The sequence below is a fragment of the Eschrichtius robustus genome, chromosome 10 (genome assembly GCF_028021215.1).
Source record: "Eschrichtius robustus isolate mEscRob2 chromosome 10, mEscRob2.pri, whole genome shotgun sequence".
In the NCBI taxonomy this organism is placed as follows: Eukaryota; Metazoa; Chordata; class Mammalia; order Artiodactyla; family Eschrichtiidae; genus Eschrichtius; species Eschrichtius robustus.
Genome location: NC_090833.1, coordinates 6,740,468 through 6,755,256, shown reverse-complemented (window position 1 = coordinate 6,755,256; position 14,789 = coordinate 6,740,468). Strand labels below are relative to the sequence as shown.

At 56.2% G+C, this 14,789-nt stretch overlaps 2 long non-coding RNA genes across 2 annotated transcripts in view; both read right to left on the bottom strand.

Moving 5' to 3' along the window:
- Nucleotides 1–7,894: 7,894 nt before the first annotated feature.
- On the bottom strand, nt 7,895–10,638 carry LOC137770687 (uncharacterized). The gene is made up of 3 exons (XR_011075207.1): nt 10,546–10,638; nt 8,699–8,851; nt 7,895–7,961 (listed from the first exon to the last, which is right to left on the bottom strand). It is a non-coding gene; the product is annotated as an uncharacterized lncRNA (long non-coding RNA).
- A 60-nt stretch (nt 10,639–10,698) lies between these two features.
- The window catches only part of LOC137770686 (uncharacterized), a 44,347-nt gene continuing 40,256 nt past the window's right edge, over nt 10,699–14,789 (bottom strand). The window contains exon 3 of the long non-coding RNA XR_011075206.1: nt 10,699–10,814. This is a non-coding gene — a long non-coding RNA (uncharacterized lncRNA). The remainder of the gene's footprint in view (nt 10,815–14,789) is intronic.

Genomic DNA, 14,789 nt, shown 5'->3' with positions numbered 1-14,789 from the left:
GGCCAGGACACATGGAAAGGGGCGGGGGGGGGGGGTGCGGAGTGGCCACGTGCTGCTCTTGGAGTCACTTGTATTTTCGTTCACTGGGGTTCACTGGTACCTCCATGTGCCCGGCATGGAATTACGTCCTGGGTACATGGTGAGGAACGAATCAGCTGCTGCCCTCATGGAGCTTAGAGTCCAAGAAGTGAATACATGAAGGCAGCATGAGAAAAGCCGGAAAGGGGGGATGCTGGGATGGTGAAGAAGGGGCACTCATGCTCATTTATAAACACTCCCTTACATTGGGAATTCCCTGGTGGTCCAGTGGTTAGGACTTGGCACTTTCACTTCCGTGGCCCAGGTTCAATCCGTGGTCAGGGAACGAAGATCCGCAAGCCATGCGGTGCGGCCAAAACCAAAAAACCACTCCCTTACGTGGACCTACATTTGTGTCCCAGAGTTTCTTCCAGAACTTTTCTTATCACTTCACTCATACTCATTCTTAACGTGTTTGGTTTTTGTTGTTTTTTTGGCCTCACCGCGCAGCATGTGGGATCTTAGTTCCCCGACCACGGATCGAACCTGAGCCCCTTGCACTGGAAGCGTGAAGTCTTAACCACTGGACCACCAGGGAAGTCCCTACGAATGTGTTTTGAACACCTTTGCCTGAAGCAGGGGGCAGAGTGATTAAGAGCAAAATCCAGACTCCTCCTCCTGGCTGTGTGACTTTGGGCAAGTCACTGCCCCTCTCTGAGTCTTCATGTAGTGTCCTCCTCTGGAAAATGGGTACATATCCCACAGGGCTGTTGTGATGAGTCCCTGAGATGTGGTGAAGTGTCCCCTCTGGCATGGGGACCCAAGCTTGAGTCTATTCCAAGTGCCCCCTGGGCATGACTGCTGTGCTCAGGCCCCCTGGACCACTAGCCTCCTGTCTCTGCCTGAACCCCAGTACCTGGCAGCTCAGCTTATGGAGGGTATGTGCAGTCCCTGTGAGGGGGAGGCCCAGCACCAGCTGGCCATGATGACAAGACAGTTTGGTTACCCAGCCGAGTACTCCGGGCTCCTGCCTGTCCGAGGTGGAACGTTTCAAATAGAGATGAGTTCTAGAAGCACAGGGTCAAGTTGGTGAGGGGAGCCATGGGCCCTGCCTCCTGCCTCTGGGGCTCACTGATTAAAAAAGGAAAATTGACCACAGCTTCTAAGTACTGACCACCCCCACCTGCCTTCCCTAACTCACACCCAACTGTTCTCCATCCATTCAACTCCTTGGGCATCACCCATAGGACCCCCACAGACAGCCTTGGCCTGAGACCTGGGGACGGGGCCTGAGAGCAGGTACTCACCAAAGGGCAGATCATCAGGGGAACTTCCCAGGAAGCGTCATGAGACCCCAGGGTGTCAGCCTAGAAGAGAGCTCAGGGATCACAACTTTGGCAACCCTATGTTGCACAGACAGAAAATTTTCAGCTCAGAGAGGTAGAGACACTGGCCCAGGGACCCACAGCAAGGTACTGGTCCAGCTGGGACTAGATGGGAAGAGGGAGGTGGTTGAGCTTTGGAACTCAACTGCCCAGGTTCAAATCTGGGCCTGTTGCTTGCCAGCTGTGAGCCTAAGTCTCTGAACCCTCTGTGCCTCAGTGTTCTCATTCTGTAGAATGGGAAGAATAATAGTTCCTATTTCAAAAATGGTTGTGAGAAATAAGCATACACTATGAATAAAAACAGGGCTCGGTATACAGTGTGCAATGGATACTGTCATTCTCAGTTTCCTGATTTCTATTTTTTTTTTTCTGGCTGCACCTCGCGGCTTGCAGGAGCTTAGTTCCCTACCAGGGATTGAACCTGGGCCCCATCATTGAAAGTGCTGAGTCCTAACCACTGGACCACCAGGGAATTCCTGTCAGTCTCCTGATTTCTAGCCCAGTGCAGACCCATCTGTCCAATGAACTTTCAGTGTCACCTACTCTGGGCCAGTCACTCTGCCAACATTGAAGATGGAGCAGTGAACAAGACAGTCCAAGTCTGCCCTCCTGGCACCTACAGTCCAGATGCGAAACACCTGAAATGGGTAACTCCAGAGAGAATCAGCTCATTACGGTGTCACTTCTGCTGATCCAGGGATTCAGGCAAGGTGCCACGGAGAGGGGACTCTTAAGCTGAGATTGGCAAAATGAAGAGCAGAAAGCATGGTTCTAGGCAGGGGGAATGACATGCCTGAAGACCCTGGGGCAGAAAGGACATAAAGCTGTCCAGACTGGAGAGAAGGTCCAAATGGCTGGATCTTAGAACCAAAGGTGATGGGAGGGGAGGAGAAGCTGAGGGGAGCCAGATATCCGGAGCCTGGGAATGCTACTTTGAAAGCCTGGAGAGCCAGAGAGGGACGGAAGTGATCAATCATGCTTGCATATTAGAAAGATCTGTCTGGGGACATAGAGGGCAGACTGGGCAGGGAGGTGGGCAGAGAGTGGGAGCTGGGGGCCCAGCCTGGATTGGGGCAGGGGCAGTGGGCACAGGGTGAAGGGAGCTGACTTCTTGAAGTGGGAAGCTCCTTAGGTCTTGGTAAGTATTGGGCTTGGGGGTTGGGGAGAAGGAGTCTGCGATGGCACCTGGGAACTGGGCAGGGTCAGGTGCATGGCTGGAAGTGATGGTCAGGAGCAAGTTCCAAAAAGAGGGGAAGCGCTGCATCCAGCTTGGGCCACCCCAGTCTGCAGCAGCGCCCGGGGACCACAGCGGTGTCCTCAGACCCCAGTCCCAGTCTAGAGAGCGGCACTCTGGCCCTTTTCTGATTGTGCCTTTCCTCATGGGGCAAGGAATCTGTGATCTGGGCACCTGAGACCATGGAATTCCCTGCTCAGTGCCCCCCAGCCCACTTCCTGGGTCCATCCTCCTGGGGGTGGTCTGAGCTGCCTGTTTGGGTACCCCTAATCCCTAGGGGTGGCCAAGAGGTGGCTGTTTGCAATGGGTGTGGGCAGAGTTTACTCATGTAGGCTGGAGTGTCAGCACACAAGCACGTAAAGCCCCTCATGGAAAAGAGCAAAACCTGCGCAGAAAGGAAAGAGGGGCTGAGTGGAAACCGGAGGCCAGGGCTGCCTCTCCTCATGCTGCCACTTCCAGCATGGACCCCAGGAGTCTGCGACTTCTAAATACAAACCCAGCCTTCCAGGTGTGTTTGTCCTTAGGAAGGTGTATTTGTCAAGGAAGGAGGACAGAACATATTTTATTTAGCAGTTCGTGAGCTTGACTTATAACTTGTAAATACTTAGACACAAGGTATGTGGGCCTTTGCTTGCACTCCTGCCCTCCAGTGCTGCCCGGAGAAGAGCAGCCTCCCGGGCTCCACATCGGCGTCGGCTGGCTGACCCTGGACCTGGAGGGCGACCGCAGGGGATGCTTCAGGCTTCTTCAGAGCTCCCAGACCCAACTTCGCGTGCCCCCACTGCACATCCATCCTCTGTCTTTATCCAAGGGTCCTCCTGCCTCCCCCTTTGAATGTTCACCTCCAGCCCCTCCTGCTCCAGGAAGCCTTCGCTCCCTGGAGGCCATGGCTCTCCAGCTTGTCACTGGTGTTATTAGGTCACAGTGGCTCCTCGTGCGTGGTCTGACTGGCTGGGGATGTGAGTCCTGTCCCTCCTGCGGGACCAGGAGCTCCGAGAAGCAGCCCCTCCCAGCAGAAACAGTATCTTGCATTGGGTAGGAATCCAGGCTCAGAACGCACACAGGCTTGGGGTCAAATCCCAGCTCCGTCACTTTCTTGCTGTGTGACCTTGGGAGGCGCTTCTCTGCTCTGAGCCGGTTTCCTCTTCTGAAAACCCACAATCATAAGTGTACCTCTTGCAGTGAGGAGGCAATGCGGAACGCGGAGCCCACGTGTGCCCGGCACTTGGCAAGTACTGGGGAAGGAATTAGGAAGGGCAGGAGTTACATCATTCACTTCTTTTTACAGCTGAGAAAACAAGTAGAGGAGGCTCAGGGAGGTGAGGTTGTTTGCCCAAGGTCACACAGCCTGTAGGAGGATGGGGCCCCGAGAGAGGCTGACTGACTTGTGCTCTAACCACTGAGCTCTCTGCCTGCGGGCCAGCCCCCCAAGTACCCTTCCCGATCTCCGTGGCCCGTGGACTCCCGAAGGCCGCGTGGGGCCGCGGGGACAACTGGCACAGCCAAGGCTGAGTCCGCGGGGCGGGAAGGGTTAACGAGCTTCGCCGCATTGGGCCGGCCTCCGGGGGAACCAGCCAATGGGCGCGCGCCGCGATGAGGTAATGCCGGGACCGCGCGGAGTGGGCGGAGCCGGCGGGGTCCTCGCAGGATTTGAGTTCTTTCCCTCCCCACCTACCCCTCACCTTTGACCTTGATGTCCCCCGCCCCCCCCACCCCGCAGCCTTAAACCCGTAGAAACCCCTGTGGTGGAGCTGAGGGTCTCGGGTGGCCCTGCATCCCTTAAGGTCTGCGGCAGGAACCCTGAGACGTACTGCCTCCTCCGGGACTCGGTTTCCCCTTTTGCAAGAAGATCGCTGAAGACCAGACCAGCGGTGGACGTTCTTGGATCCCAGGACGGTTTTCAGCCCCTCCCTGCCCTTGGCCCGCACTGTAGCGGGCACAGTCCTGGCCCCCCTCAGGCAGTGCCCAGCGCCGGGGGGCAAGGAGTCTGCCAGGCCAAGGGGAGGGAGACTCACCGGCCCAGTCACACCCTCCTTGTGACCCCAAAGTATCAGCCCCTCCCTATCCCTTGGGTGTCTGCGATGTCGCTTCGCTGCCTCCAAGCCCCAAGTTAGCTGCAAGAGCAGCTGGAGGAGCCGGTTTGGTGGTCACAGGTCAAAGTTCATCGAACCACCAAAATTAATTGAGCGTCTACTACGTGCGGCTCAGAGCTTCGGGTCTGGCTGCTGCCTGGCCGGCTTCCGGGGCTGCCCGCGACCCGGGGTCCCCATCCCGGCCGGCCTGCAGGGGGCCGAGCGCCGATCCCGCGGTCTGGGCACGAAGTGGTTAAAGCCTTTCTAGCCTAGCTGGCTTTGCTGCCGGGCCCGGGCTTCTTAGTCAGCTCTCGGGGAGAGGGGCGGTGGGGGAGAGGAGGGGCTCGAGTTGAGAACCGCAGAAAGCTATTCTCAGGGGCTCCCAAGTGTGGGGAGGGCGGCTCAGCAGGAGCTGCTGCTTCCCAGAAAGTTGATTATTTTTAACCCAGGAAGAAGAAAGGAAGGAGGTGAGGGAGAAGGACTCAGAGAAAAGAGGAGAGGATGGCAGAGGAGAGGAGAGGATGGGGAAAGGGAATGGGGAGGGGGAGGGAAAGGGAATGGGGTGGAGGAGGGAAAGGGAAGGCGAGCAGGAGAGAGGGGCGAGGGAAGGCAGAAGGGGGGAAGGGGCAGACTGTGGGATCAGGGAGGGGAGAGCGGGGAGAGACTGGGCCAGCTGGAGTGAGGGAAGCCAGCTGTGGGTGAGGGGTCTCTGGGAGGGGAATGGATGTGGAAGAGGGCACTGCCACCCTTGTAGCCCCTCCCTGCGCCCCTCTGGCTCCTCTCCCAGGCCCCTGGCTGGGGGCGGGGGTGCTCCCGCTGGACCCACCCCCCAGGCCACCCATCCTGGTCTTGCCAAGCCTGAGCTGAGAGCAGCGCCCTCTTGAGTATCACCAACCCAGGGCTATGCAAGGCACTGGGGCTTGGGGAGTGGGGCGGGGGGGAGGGGCAGGGTGCCCTCCAGCCCACAGCAGCCTGGTGACTTGCCCTTGTCCGGGTGGTGCTCACTGGGGGAGGGGGCAAGGAGGGCTGCCCTGAAAACCCCATGGCCTCTGCAGGGAGGGGTTCCTGGAGGGAAGGGCAGAAGCAGGGCAGAAGGGACCTCGGGCTCCCTTTCTCCTGCCTTGGGGTGGAGCCAAGCTGAAAAGCAAACCTGGTGAGGGGGCCTATGGGGAGGGTGCTGGGGACACAGTGACAAACAGGACAGACATAGCCGGGTCCGCACGGGGCCCACAGTCCTGCAGGGGAGGCTGAGGCTGCACAGACCGTTCTGAACAGTGCAGCCAATAGTGACAAGAGGGCGGTGGGCTGGGAGGGGACTGTACGGGGGGGCTGAAGGGGCCGGTCCCAAGGGCCTGATCTCTGCAGGGGTCATAGGAGGGATCCCCGAGGAGGGAGGAGGGGTGCCTGAGGACCGGAGGGCTAACTAAAGAAGGGAAGAGTGACGGGTGGAGGGAGTGGGGATGGCGTGGATGGGGGTCCCAAGGACACAGACCTGAAGGCCCAAGAGAGGATCAGTGTGGCCAACCAAGGCCCTTGTCCTAGAGGTGACCGGAAGCTTTGGAAGTTTTATAGAGCAGAGTGAGCAGACCAGATCCGCAAAGTTCACTTGGGCTGTAGGGGACAAGAGTGGATACAGGAGTGGTACCAAGGTCCCAGGAGAGTGATGGCAGCCTGGCCCGGGGCAGCGGCTTCTGAGACAGAGGGGAGGCTGGCCTTGGACGTGATTCGGGAGGTCCAGAGGACAGGAGTTGGTGTGTCATGGTGTGGGGCTGAAGAAGACCAAGAAGGTGTCAGGGAAGTGCCAGGCTCTGACTCCTGCAAGGACAGAGTCAGGGGCTGTCCCCTAAGACAGAGGGCAGCCCAGGGAGCAGGTTCACAGGAGGTCAAGCATTTGTGTTGGGACAAGGTGGGGACAGGCTGCAGGAACAGCTTGAGCAAAGGCGCAGAGAGGAGAAGGGCAAGAGGAACCGCATGTGGTACCTCGGGATGTGCTGAATCTTCCAGAAAGAGGGGCTGAGTCTGGTCATGGTGGCCTTGACTGCAGGCAAAGGGGTCTGAACTCAGCCTATAGTCAGTGTTGAGCAGCAGAAATGTGGGAACAGAAGAAGGACACAGGGAGGGTAGGTACCCAGCAAACAGTGACGAGGGCGGGCAGGGGCTGCACCTCTGGCAGCTGGTGCCTGCACCCCACGGCCGGAGGGGTGATGGGTATGACTGGGGCGTGTCATGAGCCCGCCTCTGGGACAGCCTGTGGGGTGGGTGAGTGAGAGTAACTGTGTGTGTGTGTCCCTTGCACTGAGTGTCCTGCCCTTCACTTGAGGTAGGACCTGGGGGACACATCCAAATCCTCCAGGACCAGAGAGTGGTCTGACCAGGCCAGACCAGACCAGGGGGAGGATGGATGGAGGAGGACCTCAGCCCCTGGCCACAGCTCTGGAACTCCCTAGACACACACACACACAGACACACAGACACACACACACACACACACACACACACACACACACACCATTCTGGAACCCGGAAGCAGCATCTGACCACCCCCCAACAAAGGAGCTGGTGTGGGTGGTGCTAGGTTATTGGCTGGAGGGCAATGTCTGTATGCTTTTAACTACTGCACGGTTCCGAGGAGGCCTTGTTGCAGCAACCCAGGGTCACCCATGCCCACTTCCCACTCAGGGCCCAGGTTGCTCCTCTCCCAGGATGGGAGGGCAGATCTGCTCAGCCTAGTGCTGCGTTTAATATGAGGGTCCAGTGGCTCAGCTGAGGCCTGATTCCAGATAGTGGCTGGGGGATGTGGCCACCTGCAGCTCTGACCCCACCTTCAGACTCTTGGAACACGTGGACCTGTGGCTTTCCCATCAGTCCTGCTACCTACCATTAGCACCCAACCCCCTAGGGCAGGTACACATCATAAGGTCATGGTTAAGATTAAGGAACAAACCTGAATCCATACCCATTGCTGCCTGGCTGGCTGAGAGCTCTGGCCTCTGTGCCTCAGTTTCTTCATCGGCAAAATGGGGATAATAATGGCAGAGGCAGAGAAACTATGGAGGTAAGGCCTTTAGCAAGGAAAGGGGCCTGTCCCAGGTCACTTGGGGCCCTGAAGCTTCCGCAGCAGTACGACGACGAGGGGTGTGGGCTGCAGCCCTCCAAGGTGGAAGAGAATTGGACTTACCACGGGTCAGGTGGTGGTATTGTTCCTAGTTTGCAGATGAGAAAACAGAGGCTCAGAGGAATTTGTAACTGGCCCTACACAAAAGGAAGGGTTCAAATTCTCAGGCCTGCTGGGATTTGGGATTCGGTTCCCACCGCCCTCCAAATAAAGAAAATCAAGTGCAAAATGCATTTCCCCGCCAGGACACCCTTCTCTCCCTCCCCAAAACCCACACAGTGACTCTGGCCTGGCCGGCTGGGCCCAGGAGGAGCCGGGTCCCCATCAGGCATCTCTGAGCTGGCTTTCACATCGATGGGAGCACAAAGGGGGGTAAGCTGGGCAGAGAAAGAGCCCGACAGGCGAGGAGCCGGCTCCGCGGGCGCTTTTCTCCCTGCTTTCTTCCTCTCTCGGCTCTTTGTTAAGCTCCCTTTCAGCTGAGCCGGCAGAGCCTGGGTGTTCCGAGCTGACAATAATTGCTGCGTCTAGACAGTGTCTGGTATGAGGCCTCCCTCTCCCGCGCCTCGCTGGCCTCCCCGAGGCTCCCTTTCCCAGCGCTGCCGGCCCTGCCCCACGCCCTGTGTTTCCCACACCCCTTCCCCTCTCTGGCTGCCCAGGGTCCCCGTCTGTCCTGGCTCCCTCCTGCTCAGACCCTACATCTCTCACTCCCTCTCCCCCTCCCACCCTCAGACTCACACTCACCCCTTTTGGTCTCCAGGCCTGAAATCAGGGAACAAAAGTGTTTTTGCATTGGCTGCGGCTGGGAGGCCTTGGAGGAGACTGAGCCCAGCAAACCCTCCTGACTGTCGGCCCCCCAGGATCCCAGGCCGCTCACCTTGCTGGATTCTGTGCTGAGCTGGGAAGCTCTGGGGTTCATCGGCTCCTTCCCTCATCTTTCCATCCAGGCTTGGATGGGAACCCAGAGGAATCACCAGAGGTCCAAGGAAGAACGTCCTGGTGACTCTGACCATCAGCCACGGATAGAGTGCTTTCAGGAGATACAGGGGGTGGGAAGTGAATTTTCACAAGTTCTAAGATTTGTCCCTGCCCCAACTCAGATCAGTAATTCTGGAATATTTTCCAGAATCTGGAATCTCACTGGGATCAGAATCGAGACCCTCGGTGTGATTTTGAGACAGTAATAATAACAGGCAGCCTTTGCTCGGCCCTCTCCCTGCGCCATTTATTTAATCCTCCCAACAGCAGAGAGAGAGGGAGAGAGAGAGGGAGAGAAAGCACGCACGTGCGCAGAAGCCTATGATTTGTCCCATTTTACAGATGAGGAAACTGAGGCCCAGAGAGGTTAAGTAACTTGCCCAAAGTCACAAAGCCAAGCAAGTGGAGGAGCCTAGATTTGAAGCCACAGAGGCTGGCTCCAGAGCCCCAATAATTAATAGCAATAGGAGGATTAAATGCTTACTGAATACCTGCGGCTGAGATTAGCACTTTACATGTACTATTTCCTTTATCCTCATAATGCTGTTAGATAAGATCCGGGATTATGCCCATTATTTACATTAAAGGAGAATAGCCCAGGGCTGCTGGGTGTGGCCAGATGGTGACCTAACTCCACATCAGAAAGGCCTAGTAATCCATGTGCTGCACCTGAAAGGCTTGGCCTTGAGTAGAAGCTCAATAAATGTTGCTATTCCATTTCTGACTTCTCCCCTCTGGGCTTTCTTGAGCCCTAGCTAGGCTGGGGGAGACAATGTGGGGCTCTGTCCTCATGAGACCGTGGCCTAGAGGGAACTGGCAAATCAGTCACTTTCAAAGTAGACGGGGAATTATGATGATGTGAGGGAGGCAGGGCCTCTGGGGATCAAGGGGAGGGACCCTGAATCCAAGAAGGCTTCCTGGAGGAGGTTGAATCAACACTGTCCTGGAGGATACGTAAGAGTTGGGCAGTTTAAGAGGGAAGGGAAAGGTGTTCCAGGCAGAGGGAACCACACATAAGAAGGTCCCAAAGTGAGAGAAGAACAGGGTCATCCCAGAGAACCAGAGGTGCCTAAGCAGCTTTGTTGGGCTGAACAGATGCAGGGGCCAAGGAGGGAGTTGGGGGAGCCATGAGGCTGGAGCTGCAATTAGGAAGGGCCTCAATTGCCAGGCCGCTGGGAGGTGGGACCTATCCCAAGGCAGGGAGGCTGGTTAGGGAACTGCAGGGCTGGGATAACCAGGAGGATGTGGAATGGGGTAGGCTGGGTGGATCAGAGAGAGACCCTGCGGAGTTTTAGAAGGATAGTCTCCTCTGATGTTGGGGGTTGGCCTATGAGTTTGCCTTCAGTGCCATTCCAGACGTGGACATAGTGAGGACGAAGGTGTGGAGGTGAGGGGAGCCAGATGTGTGCTCTGGGAAGGAGACAGTGGGGCCAGGTACCAAGTTTCCTTTGGAAGCGAGGTCAGCAGCGAAGGTTTGACAGCTCAGGTAGGAAGATTAACTGGGAAGATTCATCTGGAACCTTTGCAGGATGGATGAAAGGGGCAAACCTGGAGGCAGGGAGGCTGGGGGGGAGGCCAGGAGGAGGCCGCTGTTGACCGGGTTTTCCTTCCCAAGCAGATTTGTCCTCATCTCCAGCCGCTCTTCCAGTCTGCAGAGTCATTTTGATTCTGCACCGACTCCCCCCCCCCCCCCGTAGGCTGCTCACACCCTCCGCCCCCAGCTGGAAATGGAAGGAGGACTCTCACCATTCAGTCCTCATCCAGGCCATCAACAAAAACGTCAGACAGCGTGAGTCCACGCCTGTACACCTCTCGGCCGCCAGTGGCCAACACTGGTAGATCCATCGATGAGCTCCCAGCCTGCCACCTCCGGGCCTGCCTGCAGCCCTGGGCCTGGGTCTTGACTTGGAATGCGAAGCCTGGGCCTAATCGGGAGCCATGGACATGCAGAGACACTACTTCCCGTCTCTAGACTGAAACGCTGAACTGTGTATCTGGTGCTGGGAGTTCACAGGCTGGAAAAGGAGAAAAACAGGAACAGGGACATGATATAAGGCCGATGGGGATGGTACAGGAGCACTTATGGTGAAGACCGCACAGGCCCACCATCCCGGACCCCAAATCCCTGGGCGGATGGGTCCAGAACTCAGAATTTTTCCAGTTGTAGGAGGAAAGTATGACACAGAGACCACATAGCTCCTAATACCCCCAATGAAGTGTGGGGCACCCCCGTAATCAAACATGTTAACACATCTGCAGCAAAGCCTCTGAACAAAGACATAAATACTCTGAATCTCAGTCTTCTCATCTCTAAAGTGGAGCAATGGTGGTAGTCGGCTCACACAGTTGCCCTAAGGATTTGATGCTTCTCATGATAATAGCCAGCCCGCAGGGCCTCAGACACAGGCTCTTGTCCTGCCCCAAGCCCTTGGCACTTGCTGCTCCTTTCTGGAATATTCCTCCCCAGACATCTCACAAGATCGCTCTCTCACCTCCTTCAGGACTCTCCTCAGCAAGGCTTGCCCTGGCCGTCCCAGTCTCCTCCCGCCCCTCTTGTTCTCCTTTCTCTTTGTTCCCAGCCTCTAACATCTGACGTATCATTGATTAAATTACTCATTTGTTAATTGCCTGCTCTCCCACGGCAGAATCCGAGTTCTGCGTGGGCAGGACTCTGTGCTGTCACCCACTTTGCCCCGGCACCTAGGACAGAGCTGGCACAGATGGGCACTCTGATTTTTGCTGAATGAACGATTGTCTGTTAAATGTGCCTTGCACATCAGAAAGACTCAATAAAGCACAGCTGGTGCCATCGCCATTACTGTTATTACTGATGTTGCTGCTGTTATTACTATCATCATCATTACTATGTTCCTGAGCTGATCCCAGACCTTGGTTCTCCAGCCTCTGAAATGGGCATCCAGGGGACTGAGATATCGGCCACCAGAAGCGGATCAGGTCCTTGCAGGAGAGACAAAGAACCTTGCCCGCCCCCCTGGGGGTGCCTGCACCCCTCACTGGAGAGAGAGGCCGGGGAGAAGCTTGGAGAAGGCACACAGCCCCAGTGAGCAGGGCTGCCAGAAGGCCATACATAATTCATTGCCAAATGGGGCGGTGGGCAACTGTGCGCTGGGGCTCACTCAGCGCCTGGCACTTTGCTGACTGCTCCTCACACGCTGCCTCATTGCATCTTCGCGGATTTGCAGGGTGCGAACCTTCCCCCGCCTCCCCGTTTTCCCCGGGGGGAGACAGGTTCTGAGGATGGGGCCACCGTGCAAGTCACACAGCTTCTCAGTAGCCAAGCGGGGTCTCCAGTCACTGCCTCTCTGTGGAGGAAAGAGACAGCCCTGGGGACGGAGTGGGGACAGAGACCTACCCCACACAAGGCAGCACAGGACAGGCTGGGTCACAGTAGGGCTGAGGAAGGGGCAGGGGACCCCCAGCCCACCTCACCCTCCTCTCCTGGAGGACGCGTTCCCTGCTGTGGCCACCAAGAGTGCAGGCTCTGGAGTTTCAAGGGCTCACTTTGCTCAGCTGGAAGAGTAACAGAGCCCACGCCCTGGGGCTCTGCAATCCCCCTGACACGATGCTGGCCCCAAAAGTGGCATCTGCCCAGGGGAAAAGCCAATCCCAAAAGGTTACATACTCTACGATTCCCTTTACATAACATTTTCAACATCACAAAATGTTAGCAATGGAGGACGGATTAGCGACAGGCTGGAAGGGGGTGGAATGGGCGTGTGGTCACAAAAGAGCAACAGGCGGGATCCTTGTGCCGATGGACAGGTTCTGTATCCCGACTGTGAGACTGTGACGGAGGATCCACAAACCTGTGATAAAACTGTAGAGAACTAGGGCTTCCCTGGTGGCACAGTGGTTGAGAATCTGCCTGCCAATGCAGGGGACACGGGTTCGAGCCCTGGTCTGGGAAGATCCCACATGCCGCGGAGCAACTAGGCCCGTGAGCCACAACTACTGAGCCTGCGTGTCTGGAGCCTGTGCTCCGCAACAAGAGAGGCCATGACAGTGAGAGGCCCGCGCACCGCGATGAAGAGTAGCCCCCACTTGCCGCAACTGGAGAAAGCCCTCACACAGAAACGAAGACCCAACACAGCCAAGGATAAATAAATAAATAAATAAAGAATACAGTAGTCCCCTCTCATCAACAGGGGATGTCTGAAACTGCAGATAGTACCAAGCCCTACATACACTCTATTAAAAAAAAAAACAAAAAACTGTATAGAACTAAACGCACACACGAAATATTATAAGTAAAACTGGGAAATCGGAGTAAGATTGGTGGGTTGTGTCAATGCCCACAGCCCAGCTGTGATCTTGTCCTGTAGTTCTGCTCGATGATTCCACCGCGGGAAACTGGGTGAAGGGTACAGGGGATCTCTGTGTTATTTCTGACAACTGCACGTCAGCCTACAATGATCTCAATGGAAATTTCAATTTTTAAAATGTCATCTGGGGAATTCCCTGGCGGTCCAGTGGTGAGGACTCGGCGCTTTCACTGCCGAGGGCGCAGGTTCGATCCCTGGTCGGGAACTAGGGTTCTGCAGGCTGCGCAGAGTGGCAAAAAAAAAAAAAAAAAATGCCATCTGCCTCTGCCCAGAAAGGGTTACGTAAACCACTGCAATTCGTTCTTGCCCAACCCCACAACCGCCCGGCCCAGGACGGGGACAAGTGGGCATTTACCAGGCAGCTGGAGCTTTCCTCGGCTCTGAATTGTCCTTCCCGCCTCACTTGGAGGGTCCTCAGTCTTTGTTCCAGAATGTTCCTGCTCTCTCTCACCTTCCCATAGACAAGAATTCAATACGAGCCCATGGGACCCGAGATAGACACTGGAGGAGGACGAGGAAGGCCTTTGTCATCAGTCTCCTGTCTGCATCCGGCTGGGACTCCTAGCCACGCTCAGAGGCTCCCAGTCAGGATTATGAAAACGGCAACTCTCACCCGCCTTGGTCTCCTGCTCCACGAGAGAGTGGGGCAGCGGAAAGAATGCTGAGCGTCAGGTCCCACGGGTCCCAGACCCCACCGAGCTCCTGCCTTACCATGTGACTCTAGACAATCCCCATCTTCTTTTTGGTTCTTAGTCTCCTCATTTGAAGCACAAAAGAATTGGACTGGATTATCCTTAAGGGTCTTCCGGGCCCATGAAGAGGTGACCCTGGCCCCCATCCTGCTACCCAGAGGACTCTCCTTCACGTTCATGCGGTTAGACAAGAAGAGCTGGGCCCCAGGCCTGCCTCTAGCCCTTCCCTGTGCTTGCGTGCGTGACCTTGGGCCCTCCCTGCCTTTCAGCATCAATACAATTGAGAGGGTTACACGAGCTCAAGTCGTTAAGTCACTCAACAAACGTGTATTGAACACTCACTAATTGCCAAGCACTAGAGAAAAAAAGGGGCGGGGGGGCAGGGAAATGCCGTCCCTGCCTTTGTGGAACCTGCGGTCTAGGAGGGAAGAGTGCCACAAAGAAATCAAATATTGCAGCTGATTTTATGCAAAGAAGGAAAGCATCAGCTGGGATGGTGTGTTTCAGGGCCATCCTTGAAAGGATGGGCTTCCCTGGGAAGTAACAGTTGAGCTGAGGTCTGAGCAAGGAATCAACTCTAAGCAACGAAAGGGGAAGGTGGCCAAGGGCAGAGGCTGCTCCAAAACAGGGCGCAGCAAGCGCTGGGGGCCTGTGCAGAGTGAAAGCGCAGTGTGAGAGATCACGGTCCAGGAAGGGGCAGCAGCTTCAGTGGATGACACAGGGGAGCAGGTGCGAGGGGAGCAGGTGCGAGGGGAGCAGTCAGGCTGAGGAGGCCCGTCTCCATCCCAGACAGAAGGGATCCTTTGAGTCACGTTAAGCACGGGAGTTACCAGATTGGATTTGTGGTTTGAAAATCTCCTCCTGCTTACCAAGAGGAGAGGGGACCTCATGGGCCCTCCTTGTTGCCTTAAGTGATTTTTACTGTGGCGTTATTCGGACAGGTACAAACATTAAA